The following is a 6356-nucleotide window of genomic DNA, read 5'->3' as shown; positions in this document are numbered from 1 at the left end:
ATTGATTGCTTTGTAACTAAGGCAAAACCCTGATTTGAAAGGCTATATAAAGGAGACATCTCGTATTATGCAAAACTAATCCCCACACCTTACGTGTGATACTAGTTTGCGTGCTAGAGTTGATTCTCCTTTAACCTTGGGTTTTCTTCTTCTAAAACCAGGTTAACAACTTAAAGACTTCATTGGGATTGTGAAGCCAGACCGATACTACTTTTATCGTAGTTGTGTCATCTGATCTTGGATGTTCTATCGTAACAGTACAATCATATTGATTGGCTTGAGATCGTGAGATTTCTCCGATAGGCAAGATATAAAAAGTAATCACAAACACCTCCGTCTCATCGTTTGTGATTCCACGACATCTTGTTTCGCTACCATACGATTAAGATTGTTGTGAGGTGATTGATTAATCTAGGATGTTCTTCGGGAATATAAGACCGGATTATCAATTGGTTCCTGTTCACCTTTATTATTATCAAAAGACGGAACAAAAACTTTTAGGGTTTTTCTGTGAGAGACAGATTGATCCTTTGATAGACTTGTCTGTGTGAGACAGATTTTTTTATTGTTAAAGCCTGCGATTTTGGGTCGTAGCAACTCTTAGTTGTGGGTGAGATCAGCTAAGGGAATCAAGTGCGCAGTATCCTGCTGGGATCAGAGGCGTAGGGAGTACAACTGTACCTTGGATCAGTAGGAGACTGATTGGGGTTCAACTATAGTCCAGTCCTAAGTTAGTTTGCAGTAGGCTAGTGTATGTAGCGGCTTAATACAGTGTGTATTCAATCTGGACTAGGTCCCGGGGGTTTTCTGCATTTGCGGTTTCCTCGTTAACAAAATTATGGTGTCTGTGTTATTTCTATTTCCACATTATATTTGTTTATATAATTGAAATAATACAGGTTGTGCGTTTGAATCAGTCAATTGGAAATCCGACCTTTGGTTGTTGATTGATATTGATTGATCCTTGGACATTGGTCTTTGGTACCGTCCAAGTTATTCCTTGTGTTTGATTAGGACTCGCTGATTTCTATTAGCTTGAGTGAATAAAAATAAGAGAGAGATATTAACTCCTTGAGATACTTTTACCTAGATTGAGTCTGACTGTCTACTTGATTCTCTATAAAGTGTTTCGGAGTTAATCCATACAGATTGATAAGCGAAATATTGGGTGGTGTTGTTAGACCCCCACTTTTTCAAGTTTCATCAACCTAAGATATCTCTTTGTTTTTTTATATGAATAATAAGGTCAAATAGTTTTACGTCTGCATAAACAAAGTGTTAAAACTATATGCAGAACTCTTCAAACAAAATTGCTTATTCAGATATTTCCTTATCCAAAATAAAACTTGCAGGGTACAAAATAACATCTTTCTCAACGTTTCCTCCCCTTGTATCCAAATTTACTTCTCGAGAAACAACACTTGCTATGATTTTAACTATATACACAACCATTCAAATTCCTTACCCGTATATTATGCGTTTCTTTTTTTTGCACATATATTCTTTTTCTATTTCTCTGTTCAAGTTTTTTCTTTCTTCTCTAGAATAGGAATTCTTAATGCGCTTAATCAAGCACTTCCACATATTGTACTATATATGTACCAGAAAGAAGGAAACATCATCCATCAATCATGACAAATGCATGATCTTATAGAAAATCGGTTAATAAAGCAAACACATATAAATGGGTCAAAGAGATAGATAACGGAGAATGTAACTAAGTTAGTGGATACACGATAAAGTAACCAATAAGCATCTTACTATCTTAATTCATTGGCTAACTTGTTTTAGATTATACAGAGTGGTTCAATACATGACTAAAATGGTTGCTATATTTGATTGAGAAACCACTGGTTTGTGCAGCTGTGCTTTAAGTGGTGTAGATGGTGGATTTTTGACAAAACCTAAAATCGTAAACTCATAATTATACGAAGCTCTGATCCAGCAATCAGACGTGAGTATCGAGACACAGGTCTCTCATCGAATTCTCAACAGAGAGTACTTTCTCTCAGAGTACATGTAGATATGTAGTCTCACGACTGGACAACGACATATCTCATGAATACTGAATACTTTCAGTGATTATTTCTATATAGTATCACGATATGGACGGCTCCTAGGCAGCTTCCTCTGCTAGTATAGAGCGATAACGTCTTCAGGAACAAACAACGAGTTTACCCTGACTATATAAAGGATATGACTTACCAACAAGATCATATCGGGATAATTAATGCTCCTAGACAGCTTGCTCTGCTAGTATAGAGCCACAAAGTTAATTATTCCTAATTAAGATTAATTCTACCGTGACATTCACTACTGAATTCCCAGAATAATCTATTATCGCTCCTTTTCCGTGGTCGAATCCACTACTGGTCCCATGGAATGGCAATAAACAATTGTTCTGATTCTATGATCGAATCCACAACTTGATCTCATAGAATAGCAATAAATATATTATCTCATTACTCCGATTTCATGATCGAATCCACAACTGGTCTCATAAATGGTAATGGATAAATCTTAATTACTCCAATTCTATGGTCGAATCTACGATCCCATGGAATGGTAATGCTCACTTTATTATTCTGAATTCGTAGTCGAATCCTCAGCTGATTTTATGAATTAATAATAATCATCTTATTACTTAGTTTTGTGAATTATTCTCCACCGAATTCCACAATTAGTAATAAGTAATCAACAACCGGGCGTCTGAGCTACCTCTAAGTAAGCCCCGATTCAAATGGTAAAGGTGTATTCAACGACGATACACTAACAGTCACCGCACGAACGAGTATTTCAAAAATACAACGAAACGATGAACCTATGCAAAATAGGGAAGAAAATAATAAATAATTAAAAATATTGACCAGGGTGCTGGGAGCACGGACACACGACCGACCGACCGTGTCGTGGTCAATCCCACGCCAGTTTTATATTTTTAATGCATTTTTATTATTTTCCATGATTTGATGAAAATTCTCTCATTTTATCAAATCTCCTTCGTCTCGAGGAAACTCCTCGGTTTCATGGTACTTCCATAAATCCATAAAAAATAACATAAAATTAAGGAAAGGAGTGTGGGGCGTGACCATTGGCCAACTGGCCATGCCTTGGTCCCAACCGGCCCCATACCCTACGGTTCCTTATTATTTTATTATTATTATTATTATTTCTCTAATTTCATGAAAAAACTCCTTGATTTCATGGTATTTTTGCACAAATCATCATATAATAATAAATAAAATTATGAAAAACTTGTGGGACCGGGCCACTAGCCGGCCGGCCATGCCCTAGCCGGTCCCACACGCCCTTTGCTTTATTATTTATTCTATTTTTCCTTGAATTCATCAAATTCCTTGATTTTATGGTATTTCTCTCAAATTAGGAAAAATTCCCTCAAATCATCAAAAATACCTAAAAAATATTAAAAAATTATGAAAAACTCGTGGGGGACCGGTCCATAGCCGGGCGGCCATGCCTCCATGGTCCCACACGCCCGTGTTTTTATTATTTTAATATTTTGCTTCCATGAACTCATGAAAACTCCTTCAATTCATGGAAACTCCCTAAATTCATCAAATTTCTCAAAATTCATGAATTTTTCATAAAATCATCAAAATATTATAAAATTAAGGAAAAGGCACCACGGGAACGTGGTCACGACCGGCCGACCATTCCTTGACTACGGTGGTCCCACGCCTCCTCATTCCTTATTTTATAATTATTTTTCAACATCTCATGGTGTTTTCCTCAGTTTCGTCGAAACCCTAATTTTGGCATATTTTCTTGAATGGATGCTCAATTGCACGCCAGAAAATATCAATATTCTCAGGACTGAGACGCGGACGCGTTGGGGACACGAGCACGCTATCTTGACCGACCAAGATTGTCTCTTTAGCTCACGGAAGCCGGTCCCATCAATTTTCACAGTTTTGACCTAATTTGCACAATTGCTCGTATTAGGTCCAAAACTCTTCCAAACACTTTGGATTTTCATGAAATGATCGTCAGGCGGTCACGTGACAACCCAGAGACGTTTTCATGACTCCATGGTCGGTCCCTCGGCTCGTCATAATTAATTAGGTTTTCTCACCTAAGGCTCAGACGAGTATTTTGAATAAATGATTAAGCCAGCATTTAATCATTCTTCCACCAACAAATCGTCAACTCTTCAGGAGTTCTTCGTATTTGCTCACGTGAGCATATGGACATTACATGGTTGATCCAAGATCCCATGTAGTCACTCCCTCCTTCGTCCCATAGTTAAACTTCTGACGAACCATGAATTGATCATCAATTGATCAAATTAGGGTTTCTGAATCCAAGGATCATCATTTAAGATTCCAACCTTAATAATTTTACGACGGACTCATGGTCATTAATTTTATTAATTATGCTCGGTTCAACGGCCAGTATTCTAATTAATATTTTTGGTGCGCAGCCAATAATCCATCAAATGAACAACACATGCTCAGACGATCAAATATTCAACAATTCATCACATGAGCAACACTTGCTCAGATGATAAATTTTTGCTCAAACGAAGGAATATTGGTTCAACAATCAATATTCAACGATCCATCGAATGAGCAATACTTGCTCACTTCATCGTAAGAATTATACCTCTGTCTCATGACATGTTCAATTCATGAGTTTCAGAACATCATGTTCGACACTCAGCAACTACATGGACTCATCGTCTCATCAAACCACGAAGTCATCAATTGACTCACGAGACTTCAATCGTGTCACTTGGGGGGATATCACTTAGGGTTTTGGTCTGGCGGTCTACGGTACGTGTGTTCAAACACACGATGGAATGTGAGCAAGTCGTGCAATCAGTTGAAGGAATTCACGAGGTAGTGGGTGGAAAATCGACCAAGTCTCCACATGTTGAGCAACTGGTTTCAAACACGATCTCCACTTTCCCACTCCTTGATTCCATCAACTGTCACACTTCATGGGATCATGGTGTCTAAAATTTAAGCAATATAAATAAGTCTCTGAATCATGATTGAATCATCGGCATCATTAGTATCATCAATCTCACGTCAAACTGACAACACGAGATCATCAACTCATCAATTGAGCAACTGCTCTCAATTGAGCAATTTCAATCATTCAGAGCTTATCATATTCAGAATTCACACACCCATAATCTTTGATTACCATTGATTCCACACATTTCTCAGCTTCCCTCCTACAGATCAACCCATCCTCTCTTGTGACCGAATTTACTCTGGAACGGTCATTGTCTTGATTTAGGCCGGAGTACTACAGATTGATCTCTCGAATCTAAAGCACCCCCTTTGCAGCGGTGCATCTGTGTGAGGTTTAACATTTCGCTCGGTTCGAGGAGTCTCCTCCGTACGGTCGTCTCCTCAATTCCTTAAAAACCAGCAAATCGTTTTTCCCCATCTACAGATTGGCGACCACAGTGGGAGATCATTCTCTCGGTTGCAATCACAATCTCACAAGATGGTTGGTCTTAGGACTAATTCAACTAATTCAGATCAGAATATTTCAAACGGCAACATTCCTCATGTTACACCTGGCGGCATGGAAGGCAGAGGGATCCCGACTTTGGCAGAGTTGGCTCAAATCCTAGAGGTCCATACCAGGAACATGGACCTGATGAAGGAGACGATAAACCACATCCTCGACTTTCTCATCAGATTAACATCCGAGTTAGGCGGTATCTCCGCTCCAGAAGCCTCAACACCGGGGACTGAGCGTCATCTGACCCTCAAATCAACAGCTTCACCACATACGAGAAGCCGGTGGAACAAGAGGTCACACATTTGATTGAAAATCTATGTGAACTCCTGCACTTCTCCAGGGATCAGCGCACAGACACATTTTCAGCACTCAACCAGATATCATCCAGCGTGCAAATAACGCCACCAACACCATCAGTTGAAGAAGTCTCCCTAGTGCCTGGGCATTCGATCGACAACATCTCTTTTGGAGAAGAAGATCGCATGACGGATGAAGGACACAACCGAGCATTGTATGTCACTGGTTTCATCAAAGGCACCGAATTTAGAAGAGCTCTTGTTGACACCGGTGCTTCCACCAACATTGTCACTATGAAGACTCTCAGGATGGCCAGATTCCCACAAGGTAAAATCGTTCGCTATCCCATCCTAATGACAGGATTTGAAGGAAGTCAAAGCCATACATATGGATATGCATACATAGATTTGAGGGTGGGGCCGATTCGATCGAAAAAAGTTTCATGTGATCGAGCAAGAACCTGACTACCACATAATACTGGGACGCCCATGGCTCCATGATAACAAGGTGGTTCCTTCAACATACCATCAATGCATGAAGGCCCTGCTCGACAACAAGAT

This window comes from Papaver somniferum, chromosome 5 (genome assembly GCF_003573695.1).
Source record: "Papaver somniferum cultivar HN1 chromosome 5, ASM357369v1, whole genome shotgun sequence".
Classification (NCBI taxonomy): Eukaryota; Viridiplantae; Streptophyta; class Magnoliopsida; order Ranunculales; family Papaveraceae; genus Papaver; species Papaver somniferum.
The sequence above is the reverse complement of the archived record's forward strand: the minus strand, read 5'-3'. Positions refer to the sequence as shown.